Genomic DNA, 17,493 nt, shown 5'->3' on the forward strand with positions numbered 1-17,493 from the left:
AGTCTTTGGATATGCAAGAAGTCAGTGGAAGCCTAGAATGATTTATGTGCTTATCTAACCAGTTTGCATAGCATTTTGTAAACCCCTTCTTCCTTAAAGAAAACCTACTTAATATTCAGGTTCTTTAATTTGGTTCTTTTCTGACTGTTATACATTTAGGTTTTAAATATAATATTTATATAAGGCAGAATTCAAGTCTACAAAACCATAACTCTACATTATAATGATAACATAGGTATATAAACTAGGACATTTATTTATATTAAATTTAAGGTTCACATACTGGCAAGTTTTACCTGGCTGAGTCATTACCGCTCTTCTGCAACAGAAGATTAGTGAGATATAACAGTGCAAATGCAAAGATATTGCAGCATATTCTATTACTATCATTCCCTGAACAGAAAACATTCTTGCAACAACAAAAAAAAATACACAAACTTTTGTGAAGCTGACATAAGGCTTGCTAAAATATTACTTATACACACAGAAGGCAGATTTCATCAGATATTCAAGTGATTAAAAATATCTTTCTATGGGGCTTCCTTGTTGGCACAGTGGTTGAGAGTCCGCCTGCCGATGCAGGGGACACGGGTCCGTGCCTCGGTCTGGGAAGATCCCACATGCCGCGGAGTGGCTGGGCCCGTGAGCCATGGCCGCTGAGCCTGCGCGTCCGGAGCCTGTGCTCCGCAATGGGAGAGGCCGCAGCAGTGAGAGGCCCACGTACTGCAAAAAAAAAAAAAAAATCTTTCTATGGAAAATATCAGATCTTATTTGTTTTCTTATGCTTGTGCTAATATTTCTTTATGCTTTCTCTGCTCTTGAGAGGATTATATGAGATGAAGTTGTGAGAAATGGACAGGTATGAAGCTGAGTGCCCAAAGTGGGAAAAAAAAAAAACAATAGAGGCAAGACAAGAGTGTAGATGAATCTGAGAAGTTAGAATATGGTCAAAAATCAAAAACATGTATGTTAGAATTAGGGTTCATAATAGGCAGTAATATCATGGGTGAACAATAAGGCAGCGCCAAACATATATTCCAGAATCAGTTATGAAGGAAAGAAAAAACAATCATTTGCTCAGTGCCTGCTATGTGCGGGATACTATGTTCTTGCTTGGCTTAGATTACCTCATTTACTCCTCACCATAACCTTCTGACATAGGTATTATTGTTTCCATTTTATCAATGAGGAATTGGGGCACAAATAAATTACATGACTTGCCTATGGTCAGAAACCCAGGCATGTTGGGGTCCAAAGCCTGTGCTCTAAATCTGGCATCGGTGACAAGACAAGAGAAGAATGATTGCTGAGTTAAATCTCTTCCTCAGCCCCAGGACTGTTTTACTAGCATTCCCAGTCTCACACTCTGTTTACTAACAATCCATTCTTTTTTTTTTTGCGGTACGCGGGCCTCTCACTGCTGTGGCCTCTTCTGTTGCGGAGCACAGGCTCCGGACGCGGAGGCTCAGCGGCCATGGCTCACGGGCCCAGCTGCTCCGCGGCATGTGGGATCTTCCCGGACCGGGGCACGAACCCGTGTCCCCTGCATCGGCAGGCAGACTCTCAACCACTGCGCCACCAGGGAAACCCAACAATCCGTTCTTAAAAATGGTCACTCCTGCTCCATATCCCTAGCTTCGGTTTGTAAGTTGTCCATGGAGTGGTGGTTTCTCTATCCAATGCAATTCTAGTAGGCTTGGATGATCTCATAACACTCATCTGTATGTCAGGCTAAAAGTAGTTTAAGCTATAAAATGGATTTTTACTGAGCTATCCCTGTATAAGAGATTTTTATTCTTGTACGAAAATGTAACGATATGATAACAACCACTGCCTTGTAGGAGGTTAAAGCCGTATACAAATGGCTTAAGTATGCATGGTTCTCCAAGGGAAAATCAAAATATTCCAAACTCAATATTTGGCACGTAGGAACCAAAAATGTTTTCATGTTAGTAATAGCAAGACTACCTAATCACCAGGTTTACCCATGTTAGAGGCGGAGCTAAGCCATGACTAAGGATAAATGGTAAGATGCAATTAGTATGTTTAGCACAAAGCCTCGACATAGCAATGGCTCGATAAACGTTCAGTTTTAGTGTCATAATGAGTAGCAAAACAGTCAAAATTGTACAGGAAGAAGTAGTTCTCAATCCCTTTCACTTCTCATTGAAAGGAAAACATTATGCATGCCTTTCGCTTTCAGGAGAGACCAAGAAGAGAACAGTCTAACTAAGCTGTGACAAGTATTTATTATAAAAGAATGATAAATATAATGCAATGGAGAAAATAAGGTATAAAGAAGTTCCTATGAGAGTCGAGAAGAGAAGAGGTTATTTCAGGATATAAAATATGAATTCATTTTATCTTTGTTACACCTGTGGCTGTCAAATGCACTGTTAGTTCCTGAGTATATTTCAGGACTGGCTTGTTCTTTTTAGAACACACATGCAAAAGTAAGATATGTAAGGTTGAGAAAAATATCTGGACAGCAAAAGCATCTCACTGAACAAAAATAAAGACTTAGGAAAAAAATGTATGTAGATTACTCAATACCATTTCAGAATAAGTGATTGTTTTAAAAATAGGGTTGCCAAAACTCTACACCTAAGGGAACCAAAACACATCACGAAATTAAGATCAACCCAGTTAATTAGTATGGTCTTGAACTTACATGGACAGCAGCACTACTGGTTTCAGAGCCCACTGAGCACTGATGTCCAGTGTAAGCTGGAACAATATTACCAAATCAGATTATTTATCTGATTTTGAGAGTCACAGTCTTGGAAGTAAGCAAGAACTTTCAAGAATCAGTCTTACACCAAATGTCTTTCAAGTTATCACCCAAAATTATTTGAATAGCTCTAATGTGGTGGAATTTTCCATCTTATAGCAGAATATGCTCATTTTTAGTACTCTGATAATTAGGCTTCTTCTTGATTATTGACTCAAAATCTTTCTTCTACTCATTTCTACCTTTTGGTTCTAGTTCTATCTACACGTAATAAGCACTTCCTCTTTTTCCTATGATGACTCTTCAAATTTCAAAATCATCGGACTACCTGTTGCTAACTCTCCATTTTGTCATTCATCATGCGATGCCATTTCCAGGCTTTTAATTATCCTAACCTCCCTTCTGTGAAAGTTCCACTTAAATTTTATACCTGAGTATGTATAAGTACCACAGACATGTGTACCCATTGCCACAGATTACCTCCCAGGTCAGTGATTCTCTTACTATCTATAGTGAAATACCACTGAGCTTCTATTCCGCTCTCTCTTGAGGACCAAAGTTTTGTTTAAAAATAAATTAGTAAAACAGTGAAAAAAGACACAAACTATAAGCCCTGTTTATTATTATTAGATTCATCTAACATAAAATTACTCAGCCAACTGCTTCCTCTCTATTTCTTTTCTTAGCTCTTCATGAACTGGTGACAAATAGTTTTGGTTGGCCAGCAATTAAGAACCATGCTTTGAGCAGCGCTGTCCCAGGTAATAGATGCTGTACTTAACTTTGTGTAGCCCATGCTTGTATGAGTACTGAAACTATATCCTTTAATTGAGACTCTGTCAACCAAATTCCCATTAACATCTATTAATCTAAATTATTCCAACCAGACCTACTGTATAGCGCAGGGAACTATACTTAATATGTTGTAATATTGAGAAAAGACTCCTATAAGAGAAAAGACTCTGAAAAAGAAAGAAGTATATATTTACACACATAACTGAATCACTTTGCTGTACACCTGAGACTAACACAACATTGTAAATCAACTATACTTCCATTAAAAAATTTAAGTTTATTTTTTATGTGGTTAAATAAATCCATCCAGATCTGTATTACTGAATTTCTTTTGAAAATATAAATTCAGTAATTTTAATATATTAATATGACTGTAAAATGTCAATTTACTATGTCAACAATTCCTATCTTTATTTTCTTTCTGATATATTTATTTTTACCATAATAATACATTTTCAATGTGGATAACATAAAAGATGCAAAAATATGTAGTATATAGAGAATAAAAGTAAAGTCATAATCCCACCATTTAAGACTAGCAAATTAGGCCATTGCCTTTGCAGTCAGAAAAAAACTGAATTTAAATCTAACTTCAAAAGTTACTGCCTATAGACCTTGAGCAAATAATTTATTTGCCTACGGTTTCTCATTTTAAGAAGGGATGACAAAATCCTCTGTATAGTTTAGCTGTGAGCATTAAATGCAATAAAGTTGTAAATTGCTTAAAGGGCAGACAAATATAATAAACGTTCAAGCAAGTTAGCTGTTACTACAGATATAATATTATGCTGTTCATAATCTGGTGTTTCTCCCCCTATGTTTTGTACAAAATTGAGATTTTACTGTATTTACTTTTTACCCTATTGCTTTCACTTAATATTATAGTATGCAAATATTCTATCACCTTAAATTGCTTTTTAAGAGATCGTTAGAATGGCTTCATTGTTCTCTCCTCCACAATATTAGACATCTTTACTGCTTTTGTGCCTTCTGCCATTTTGAAAGATTTCTAACTTCATCCAAATTATCGATAAAAATTACTGAAAAAGAAGTAGTTCAGCTTGTAGTTCACCAGTAGAGATCTTCCTCTAGTTCACTGTTTCTCAAATTTGATCATTTCTCTTTTAAAAAAAAAAACTGTGTTTTTTCTCCTCATATGAAACCGTAACATAAGCACTTTCAAAATTATGTGAATCACAATCTTTTTTTGATAAGGGCATGTCATTTTAGGGCTAAAATTTCCTACTTTTTTTTGGCCCAAGTAGTACATCTTGCATTATCCCAAACAGGACTCAGGAAACTACATCCTACACCCCAAATCTAGCCCACATCCTATTTTTTGTAAATGTCATATTGGGACAAGCCACATTCATTATCTACTTATTGTCTATGGTGGGTCTCACATTAAAATGACAAAGGTGAGTAGTTATGGGACTGTACAGCCTGCAAAGCTGAAAATACTTGCTCTCTGGCACTTTACAGATATAGTTTGATAATTCTTGCCCTAGGCAAATGAGAAGAAGAAAAGAAATAGACTTAATGGACAAGTAATAATTTTATTGCGAGTGAAGACCGAAGATATCATCATGGACTGAGGCTCAAATAAAAGAAACTAATAGGAAAAATGGTCACACAGACACTTGATGGCACCTGCAAGTCAAACACGCAAGACCTTGTGCCACAGCAGTGAGTAAAGCATTTCCAACATAGGGAACGAGTTAACGTCTAGAAGATGATACAATGCTCTATCAATAGTTATTCCACCTGGGCTTAATTTAGCTTCTTATATCTATAATCTAACATTTTTAAATTAAATTTGGGGCCTTTGGGAACATTATTTCTTCAAATTTAATTTTGTTTCTTTCACTTTCTCTTCTTTTTCTGGAACTCTAGTTAACATAGGATGAACCCTGACCACTGCCCCACACGTCATCTGAACTTCTAAGGTTCTGTTCATTTTTCTTTTGTCTTTTTTCTCTCTGTTCTTCAGTTTAGAAAATGTCTATTGATCTATCTTCAAGGTGACCGATGCTTTCTTCTGCCGATTCACATCCACTGTTGAGCCCACCTAGTGAAATTTTCAGTTCAATTATTATGCTTTTCAACTCTAGATTTTCAACTTGGAGATCGAGGCAAGGAAGAGATTCTCTTTTAGAGTCTCTGAGCAACCACTGCCCTACAGATCCCTTGATTTTGGACCTCTGGCCTCCAGAACTTCGAGAGAATCACTTTCTATTGTTTTAAATGACCATGTTTGTGACAAATGGTTAAGGCAGCCTTAGGAAACTTATAAAGGCCCTCTCTAAATTCCTGACATAGACTCCACGAACATAATAAAATAACTGTTGTTTTATGCCAATAAGTTTGAGATGATTTGTTATGCAGTAATAGATAACCAGATCAATTCACGTGTATATATTTGAAAATCCTGACATATTCAAAAAGAACAGTTAACTATGCATTATTACTGTTGTGCTGAGTTATCATCAGAATTTTCATATGCTATTATTCTTCCTTTCTCACTTTAAACGAGTGTTAATTTTGTTTTATTATTATTAGATTACTAGGGGAGATTCTACTGTACACTGTCTACAATGTACAGTAGAATGTTTTGCACATTTTAGCCATGATTTTTCAGTTAGACTATAAGACATGTATGCATGTATCACGGCTTACTTGTGAATCATACTTTTTTTTTCTTGTTGAAGCTGGTGTATGTGTATGTGTGTGTGTGTGTGTGTGTATATATATATATAATTTTGGTTGAACTTCCATAATGGCTCTTTATTTGTGGTGTGCTGCTTGCAAATTTTGTCATTTAAGTAAACTGCAATGTATGTAATATTAAAACAAATTACTGAGTAATTGCTAATTTTATTAGACATAATTTTGTAACATTAAATCATGGGTATTCAGTCATGTTCTTCTCTTACAAGCTAAATAAAAACTATTTTTCCACGGAATGTGAGATAGTTAGATGTTTTTTCTAGCTAAGAGAGCTTAAGTTAAAAAAAAAAAATAGTTTTGCACTAGTTGCTTCCACATCCACTTAAAGTGACCAGAATTCCACTTAAGAGTGATATTATAGAGCACATGATTTTTTCTTGTGTATAAGCAATCTTGGTGAGATGCCTGGCTTACATTAACATGTATAAAGACAGTCAATTTCCTCTTCTGTCAGCCTAATTACCCTCTGAAAAAGAATGGCAGGTTAATTTGGCAAGAGTTGAAGTTACTAAAGATGTTAGCTAATAGTATTTTCTAAGTTCACTCAAGCCATGCGCTTAAATAATTCATTCTAAAGTGTTAATATAAATCAACACCAAGCTCTTTAGTTCTCAGCTTCTGAAATCTAATTTACTCCCATTTGGAAAATCTTTATTTTTGTCTATCTCCATGCTTGTGGTACCTTCTTAGATATTTCCAATAACGAATGCAATGCCCATTTAACCAAGAATCAAAACAATAATGAAGAATGTCCTGGATACTTTTTTGTTCAAATCATAGTCTGATTCTTGGTTAAATTGACTGTAAGTGTTGCTTTCCTCTAGGAAATTGGAGAAAATAACATAGAAAATGTATCTGTCTTATTTTCTGCTCATTGTGTCCTCATTCTCATCTGTTAGATGGAGTTCAGTAAAATTCTTTTTTAATTTTAAAAGTAAAAGTAAAATTAAAAAAGTAAATTCCAAAAAAAAAAAAGTAAATTCCTCAATTCCTCTGGCTCTCTTTAAGCTTTCATTCTGAGGGAATGAAATATATACATATGTACACACACACACACCCCTATGAAAAAGATTTGTAGAAAAACCAACCCTTTCTTTATTTTCAACCCTAAACTGTTAAATAGCTCTTTTGCTTCCAATCCACTGACATTTTTGTTTCCCTTTGCTATTTATGGAGGGAAGTATAATAAAGGTAACTCTAGCTGCTGTAATACATAAAATGCCTCAAACCAAAGTCCAAAAGAGTTGTTCTTATTAAGCAGGTGGCTATCCTCCAAGTGGAAAATCAGCACCCATTGTCCTTCCATGTTTTGGTTCCACCATATTCCACATACGGTTTGGTTTCCAAGGTTACTGCTCACATCTACATCAAGCCAACATGATGGGAGAGAGCATGGAAGATCTCCCATTGAAGAATTACATGTACCACGGCTTGAACTGGTGCATATCGCACTTGCCAGGGTTCCACTCACCCAATTACTCACTCACATGGCCAAAACTATCACAAGGGAGGCAGAGAAATGTAGTCCAGGTTCACTCAAGTCAGAGTGAAATTGACTTAAGGAAAAGCCAGCCATTTTCTTATATAAGAAGACAAAAACCAAGGAGTTCAAGAAATAACGGATAATATAGATACAAATCATGTTATACAACTGTCCTTTTTATGAATTATTCAGATTTGCTATTAATATCTCAAACGAGGTAAAAAGTTGGATGATTCTCAGGTTACACATTTGCTGTTAGGTCAAATTTTTTCATTAGTCAAGGGAATTATTTTCTAAGAAAATTCCAACTCCATATTCTCAGCATACATCAATATTCATAATTATAATATTATATTTGTATAACATAAAGAATGAAAAATGTTAACATGTTAAATGTAGTCTCTGGGGGGGAACCACATTTGTCTCTTGATCACTGATATATCTCAATTGCCTAGAAAAGTATCTGGCACAGAGTTGACATCACTATTCACAGTAGCCAAGAAAAGGTGAAGCAGCTCAAATATTCATCAACTGATGAATGAATAAACAATTGTGGTATATACACGCAATGGGATATTATTATTCAGCCTTGAAAAGAAATGAAATACTGATACATGCTATACTTTGGATGAACCTTAAAAACGTTATGCTAAGTGAAATAAGCCAGACCCATATTAAGTATTGTATGATCTCATTGATATAAAATCTCTAAAAATAAATAAAACCATAGAGATAGAAGGCTTATTAGTGGTTGCCAGGGACTGGCAGGATAGGGTACTGGAGAGAATGTACTTAATGCAAACAGGGTTTTATTTTGGAGTGATGGCAACTCCAGGGTTTTGGAACTAGATAGAAGTGGGTTTTGTACAACATTGTGAATGTATTTAATGCCATTAAAAATTTTCACCTTAAATGATTAATTTTATGTTATGTGACTTTTACCTCAATAAATAAGTCCCTCTTGTTTAAAAATAATGTAACTATAGCTATCTGTAAATCTATATGTTAATACATGCAAAGGGAAAAAACACCCAGAGAAATCATACAAAATTTTAAAAATGGTTTCACTAGATTTGGAATTATGGAGTTTTTTCTCTTTCCGAATTATTATTTCTATAATTTTATAAAGAGGAAGTATTTTGTCACCCCAGCAATCTTATACATAATAATGGTACATGCATTATACTGAGAGATATGTTTGGTAGACCAGTTGTTACTGTTCCTTAAATGTGCATTTGATTTGAGGTTGTTGAAAGTAACATATTTGATCTTAGACTGAGTTTATAATAAGAGTGAACTAGGAAGGGAACTGGAAATAAGTACAAAAGTTGTTTCTATATCAATAACAATTCTGTATCAGATGGAGTTTGTATGCAGTTTCCTTCTAATTATACAGTAAAAGTATACATACAGTAAATTTTACAAAATAATGTATATACAGTAAGTCATGTGTAGCCTTGAAAACAATAATAGTATAAGCTTTACATTCTTGAGGTTTATAGCCAAAGACCCAAATTTACAACCACAACTATATAAATTCTTTCCTTTCGGAAGGGTTTTTTTTTTTCCATAAAGATACAGACATTTTATAAATTCAATAAAACTGCACAGTTATTTCAAAAACAGCATTTTAGATGCAGATGCTGGGCTGTGGACTAGGATTAATGTGGTAGGCAGATGGTTTCCCAAAAATATCCCATCTACAACTATGAAGACTGAAATATGATAAGCTATTACTTCCATTATTATGTTCTGTTCTATGGCACAACTGATCTTAAATCTGGAGATTATCTGATGGGTCTTATCTAATCTTATGAGGCCTTTTAAAAGCAAAGATTTTCTCCAGGGAGCAACAGAATGGGATGTCACATTTCAAAACACAAGAAGGATTTGACATGTCACTGAGATAGAGAGGGCCCATGCAAGGAATGACGAAATGGGTCAAGAGGCTGAGAATAAACCTCAGTTCAACAACCTACAAGGAAATGGGAACATTATTCCAGATCACAAGGAACTAAATTCTGCCACTAACAGCAATGACTTTGAAGAGGAACCAAAATTCTAGATAATAACATAGCTGGCCAATAACTTAATTTCAGGCTTCTGAGACCCTGAGTCAAGAATCCAACCATACCATACGAGACTTCTGAATTATAGAACTGTGAGATAATAAATGAATGTTGTTTCAAGCTACTACATTTGCGGAAATTTATTATGCAGAAATAGAAAATTAGTATAATTACCAACTACCTAAGTGATCCCCCCCCACACACTGTAAAAACTGCTATTCAAATACTGCCACATAAAATGTACCCATCACTACCATGTACCTCACTCAACCTCTCTGCCAATAATGTCGTTAAATAATTCTCAAGGGAAAGGGTAGCTATACACTGGATCCCTGTCCTACAGGGTAACAGTAAGGTTAGACCAAAGGTCATGGAAACTACCTCAGGATGATATTAGGAAAATCCCAAAATGAATGAATGAGACCTATGAAAAAACCCTTGGGAATGAACATGTGGCTAGAGTGCTTTCTGACCCAGAGTCAATGAGTGAATTAGAGTATCTGTCTAAAAGATACTCAAATAACTTTACCATATACTATGACCAGAAAGAATGGGATGTAAAAACAGACTTTGACACTGCATATATGCCAAGCACAGACCAAGTGGATTTGGAGGAATAACACTGGCCCTCCAATCCCTAGAGAAGTGCCCTTAAACTGAGGATCACAAAGGGCTTAGAGGGCTCACCATGGCATGGAGGACACATCCTTGAAAATGCTGCATGCCCTTTTCCTCTCATTCTTGCACATCTGTAACCTTCCAGTCTGATATGTGTCTAGGGGGTGCATATAATGAAAGGCCCAAAGATTCTCATGACTAGGAAAAAGTATCCACAGATTTACATCAAGATTCTGAACTTGGTTAATATGAATCAGTCACCCAAGTTCAACTAATTCTGGATGCCTTAGAAAATTGTAGTTCTCAAACTATGAGCCACACTCTGGCCTGAACCGATCATCTTCTTTTTCTTTTTTTATATATATCTGCACAAAACTGTATCATGTTTATTCTTCTAAAATTTTTATAATTTTTTGCCACATTTTGAATTACAAGGTCAATACATGTTTATGGAATTAAAACTAGAAAATACAGATAAACAAAAGGAAGAAATTAAAAATTGCCAATAATCCTATCACCTTACCATTATCAACATTTTGATATATAGGCAGTCCTTGCTTTGCACAGTAGTGCTGAACCATAAAAAAGACCATGCAAGCTGAAATGATGCAAAAATGATTTCAATAATCAATGGAAAATATTACTATTGTTTCATAACCTTTAAAAAATTTTGTTAGAAAATTAAAAGCTTTCTGATGGTTATAAATGAACAGGGAATTGAAAAATAGAAAATCTAATATTTATGTAGTACATTGTAATTTTTTTAACATCTTTATTGAGTATAATTGCCTTACAATGGTGTATTAGTTTATGCTTTATAACAAAGTGAATAAGTTATACATATACATATGTACCCATATCTCTTCCCTCTTGCATCTCCCACCCTCCCACCCCTCCAGGTGGTCACAAAGCACCAAGCTGATCTCCCTGTGCTATGCGGCTGCTTCCCACTCGTTACCTATTTTACGTTTGGTAGTGTATACATGTCCATGCCACTGTCTCACTTTGTCTCAGCTTACCCTTCCCCCTCCCCATATCCTCAAGTACATTCTCTAGTATGTCTGCATCTTTATTCCTTTCTTGCCCCTAGGTTCTTCTAACCATTTTTCTTTTTCTTTTTTTAGATTCCATATATATGGGTTAGCATATAGTATTTTTCTCCTTCTGACTTACTTCACTCTGTATGACAGTCTTTAGGTCCATCCACCTCACTACAAATAACTCACTTTCATTCCTTTTTATGGCTGAGTAATATTCCATTGTATATATGTGCCACATCTTCTTTATCCATTCATCTGTTGATGGACATTTACGTTGCTTCCATGTCCTGGCTATTGTAAATAGAGCTGCAGTGAACATTTTGGTACATGACTCTTTTTGAATTATGGTTTTCTCAGGGTATATGCCCAGTAGTGGGATTGCTGGGTCATATGGTAGTTCTATTCTTAGTTTTTTAAGGAACCTCCATACTGTTCTCCATAGTAGCTGTATCAATTTACATTCCCACCAACAGTGCGAGAGGGTTCCCTTTTCTCCACACCCGCTCCAGCATTTACTGTTTGTAGATGTTTTGATGATGGCCATTCTGACCAGTGTGAGATGATATCTCATTGCATATTTGATGTGCATTTCTCTAATGATTAATGATGTTGAGCATCTTTCATGTGTTTGTGGGCAATCTGTATATCTTCTTTGGAGAAATGTCTATTTAGGTCTTCTGCCCATTTTTGGATTGGGTTGTTTATTTTTTTGATATTGAGCTGCATGAGTTGCTTGTATGTTTTGGAGATTAATCCTTTGTCAGTTGCTTCATTTGCAAATATTTTCTCCCATTCTGAGGGTTGTCTTTTCATCTTGTTTATGGTTTCCTTTGCTGTGCAAAAGCTTTTAAGTTTCATTAGGTCCTATTTGTTTATTTCTGTTTTTACTTCCATTTCTCTAGGAGGTGGGTCAAAAAGAATCTTGCTGTGATTTATGTCATAGAGTGTTCTGCCTATGTTTTCCCCTAAGAGTTCGATGGTGTCTGGCCTTACATTTAGGTCTTTAATGCATTTTGAGTTTATTTTTGTGTATGGTGTTAGGGAGTGTTCTAATTTCATTCTTTTACATGTAGCTGTCCAGTTTTCCCAGCACCACTTATTGAAGAAGTTGTCTTTCCTCCACTGTATATTCTTGCCTCCTTTATCAAAGATAAGGTGATCATATGTGTGTGGGTTTATCTGTGGGCTTTCTATCCTGTTCCATTAATCTACATTTCTGTTTTTGTGCCAGTACCATACTGTCTTGATTGCTGTAGCTTTGTAGTCAAAGAGCCTGATTCCTCCAGCTCCGTTTTTCTTTCTCAAGATTGCTTTGTCTATTCGGGGTCTTTTGTGTATCCATACAAACCGTAAAATTTTTTGTTCTAGTTCTGTGAAAAATGCCAGTGGTAGTTTGATAGGGATTGCACTGAATCTGTAGATTGCTTTGGGTAGTAGAGCCATTTTCACAATGTTGATTCTTCCAATCCAAGAACATGGTATATCTCTCCATCTGTTTGTATCATCTTTAATTTCTTTCATCAGTGTTTTATAATTTTCTGCATACAGGTCGTTTGTCTCCTTAGGTACCAATCAGCTTTGATTATTATCACACTACAAGATGCTCCTGGCCAGCCAGCTAGGCTCTCATATGATTTCTTTATCACATTGCTCGTGTTATAAATGTTTTTAGTATGCAAAATACCACAAGTAGTCCAAATAGTATGATGAAACCTTATGAACATTTCCCAGTATTGTCAATTATAAAGTCATGGCCAACCTTGTTTTATATATACTCCACCCACTTCATCATCTCCCAAAATACACACACACACACACACACACACACACACACACACGCATGCACACACATGGAGGCTTGTTTTGAAACAAATCTTAGACATTCAATAGTTCTATTAGATTTTTTTCAATATAGATTTCATTGAATTTTTCAGTATGTACCTCTAAAAGGTAAGGACATTTTAAAAACATAACCATGATATCACTATCATACCTAAAAGACCGTAATTCCTTAAAATGATGAAATATTCACTACATGCTCATATTTCTCAATCTGACTATTTCAAGTTATTTCTTTGAATCAGGATTCAACAAGATACAAACTATGCATATAGAACTTCTAAGTGTCTCAGGTAAAAACACTATGAGGTCTACATTATTCCCTAAAGGAGGACAGTGTATATTATACCATATCCCTAATAATCTATTCATCCTACTTTGAAACAGATATCTATAGAAAATTTGCACTACAAAAATGAGTGGAAATTACTTGCAACTTGTTTTCAGTATTTTCATGAAAAAATTAACTTTCATACCTAAAATGGGTGCGGGGTGCAGTAGCATCATTCTTCGACATGTTAATACAAAGTATGATACTCTTTTTCAGCTAGGTAAGCTCTGTTTCAGTAAAATGCAGAATGCCATTTTGACCTAAGCTTTCTGGAAGAGTACAAGGAGTTATGATTACCAAACTGTTTATTTCTAAAGCCAGTGACTTTCAAAGTTTTTCTAGAATTAGACCACTGTTTTCCATCTGCAAGACTGACATCTTGGTCCAAGTTACCATCACCTGTTTCCATGATACCTCATTTTTCTCCTAATCTGTCACTCTAAATCTGACCTTTCTCTCCTGCAATTTGGCTTTAACAGAGTAGTTCTATTAAACCATTTAGGATCATATCTATTTTCTGCACAGAACTCTCCAGTGGCATCCCACCTCACTCCTAGTGAAATCTGAAGTCTCTATTGTGACTTATAAGTCTGACACAGTGTGACTCCCTATTACCGCTCTGACTTCACCTTTTACTACTCATCTACACTTAATTTCCTCCAGCCACAGTAGCCTTAGGGCTTTTAGGAACGTTTAAGGATTTGGCAGTATTTTTTTAAACTTCAGCCCACAGTGGACCTCTTCCTTCCCAAACCAGAGCTGCCTCATCCTCATGCCGAGTGTGATTCATCATTCTGTAGCTTTCTCTGTCATTAAGGATTGACAGGTACACCAAAGGTACCACTTGGGGCAACCTCTCCATATTCCCAACTCATTTACTACCAAAATTCTTTTTTCTTAATTTTATTTTTTTATTGAAGTAGAGTTTACTTAACAATGTTGTGTTAGTTTTAGGTATACAGCAAAGTGATTCAGTCATATATATATATAATCTACATATGTGTGTGTATATATATTCTTTATCAGATTATCTTCCATTGTAGGTTATTACAAGATATTGAATATAGTTCCCTGTGCTATACAGCAGGCCCTTGTTGTTTATCTATTTTATATAGTATAGTGTGTATCTGTTAGTCCCAAACTCCTAATTTATCCCTCCCTCCCCCCACTTTCCCCTTTGGTAACCTTAACTTTGTTTTCTATGTCTGTGAGTCTATTTCTGTTTTGTAAATAAGTCCATTTGTATCAGTTTTTCAGATTTCACTTATAAGTGATATCATATGGTATTTGTCTTCCTCTGTCTGACTTATTTCCCTTAGTATGATAATCTCTAGGTCCATCCATGTAGCTGAAAATGGCATTATTTCATTCTTTTTTATGGCTGAGTAATATTCCATTGTATATATGTACCACATCTTCTTTATCCATTCATATATCGATGGACATTTAGGTTGTTTCCATGTCTTGGCTACTATAAATAGTGCTGCTATGAACATTAGGGTGCATGTATCTTAATTTAAACTTCAAGAAACATCTGAAAGCTTTCCAATTCTCTTCACCTCCCCTACCAATCTTGATTATCTCTAAACTGAATTGCTGAGTTTTTCTCTCACTGTTTTCAATGGAATCCCTCTGGCCTCCCTCAAACTATTTTTCACCCAAAGAATTCCTAAAGAATAAATCAAACCACATCACTTCTCTCTTAAAACAGTTTCATGCTTTCCCTTCATGTTGAGAAGACAATTCAGACTATTCAACTGACCTGCAAGATCCTGCTGGTCCAGACCATTGCCCATCTCCCTAAGCTCTTGCACTATTGTCTTCCCTCACGACAGTAGTGAAACTGGCCTTCCTTCAATTCTTCAGCTACAAATTTCACTTTCAAATAAATGCTGCCTCCCGACTCAAATGCTTTACTTCAACCTCTTCACCAGCCTGACTCCTTCTCATTCTTCACACGCCACTCTCATCACTTATCTTTCACAGCATTTATCACAATGTGCTATTGTATGTGTGCTATGATATGCATTTTTAATGTCTTTCTCATGCTGCCCTAAAACCCAATATAGTGGGGATCATAACTTTATTCACAATGTACATAATTTAGCAAAAAACTACTCAATAAACATTTGTTAAAGGAATAAATGTGTGCATCCATGCATGAATGAAAAACTAAATGGATTACTTACTTAATCAGGCATTTTGCATAATCCTAGCCATCAGGTCTCAAATAGAAAGAGGAGATGATAAGCATGTCTCAGGGCATGTTTGCTTTTATAATTGGAAAAAAAAAGTGAGCTTTAAGAAGAGATCTGGCTCTAACTGAAAACAAGGGAGGTGAATCTGAAACACTATGTCCCTGCTCAAAAGTTGTTTCTGAGGTTTGACTGACCAGGGCTGAAGGATTCTGCATTCTGTTGATGGTCTGCTATGCAGAGTTAAAATCATGTATTTCTCTGGGATGGCAAAGTGGTTTGTAGAAACCCTCTGACCCAAATGGAGCATCATTCCCACAGTTCCCCTAAGCAGTTAATATATACATTTAATACATGGTCCCACCAGAAATAATACTCTAGCGACCCATGTATGCCAAAGATGCCTGGAAAAATATCTTCTACCCCATGTGCTCTTCTGTAATGTGACCTTACCAGTCCCCCATTAAGAAAGGAAGTCTAATTTCCTTGAATCTCAACTGACTCTATTGACTTACTTGAAGCCAATAGAATGGGATAGAAGCAACTCCTGTGACTTCTGAGATTAGGTCCAAAGAAGCCTGTCCCCTACAAAGCCCTACATGATTTAGTTTCCTGTACAGCATCTTGGTCTGCTTGGACAATAGGAACACTGTGCAACAGTTTTCCCCTTGAAGGACACTCCCTTTCAGAGCCAAGACGCCATACTGTGAGATGTCCAAGCCACGTGGAGAGCCTGTGTGCGAGCACTCCAGTAGTTAGTCCTACGCTGAGCCCAGCCTTTGAATCATCCCAGGCCAGCAGCCAGATATGTGAGTGACAAAACCTCCGGAGAGAATCATCATTTAAGTCACCCCCAGCCATTCCAGTCTTCCCAGCAGAGGCCCCAAACAGAATTCTATCTCCACAGTGCCCTGTCCAAATTCCTGACCACCAAATCCATAAGAATAATAAAATTGTTGTGGCTTTATGTCACTAAATGTGGGGTGGTTTGTCACACAGGAATAGAGAGTCAGGACACCAGAGTTACTAAAAGAATGTGTAGAAGTGCATCCTGTTACTATATAAAAAAGAATATACCACAAGTATTTTAGGCAGGCGTGTACTTCATTGTGGCATCATCTATAACAGCAAATTAGATTCAATCTTAAGGTTAAATCAGCCAGAAATAATTTACTTATACATTAATAAAATGGACAATTCATTATGCAGTCATTAAAAAGAGTATGAAATTCAGAGGGCAATCAGGAAAATGTGTATGCTCTAAGGTTAACCTAAAAACAAAAAGGAAAACAGCAAATGGTGCAAAAATATGTATTTGTTAAAAAGACACATATGCATGTAGACAGTACTGACAAGCAGCAGGAAAGAGGGAAAACTTTTACTGACATCAGGCATCCAGAATATGAGTGATGATACACCAGATTTTCTTAAATATTCTGTATAGTTATTTTTCCTATAAAAGTATATGTCATTTACAGACAATCCCATATCTCGTGGGTAGTTACAGAACTAATTCTTTCAAATTAGGTGGGGCAGTGGGAATAGAAATGAAGAGAGGTTCTCCTTTTTGTACCCTGAAGGACACTACTGCTTCTGCTCTAGTGGGTATGAAAGAAAGAGTTATTTCTTTTTAGCTCTGAAGCACACATCTGTAGATGCATCCAA

The sequence above is a fragment of the Aethalodelphis obliquidens genome, unplaced genomic scaffold, assembly GCF_003676395.1.
Source record: "Aethalodelphis obliquidens isolate GAN/ISIS:26980383/991018 unplaced genomic scaffold, ASM367639v1 scaffold5, whole genome shotgun sequence".
In the NCBI taxonomy this organism is placed as follows: Eukaryota; Metazoa; Chordata; class Mammalia; order Artiodactyla; family Delphinidae; genus Aethalodelphis; species Aethalodelphis obliquidens.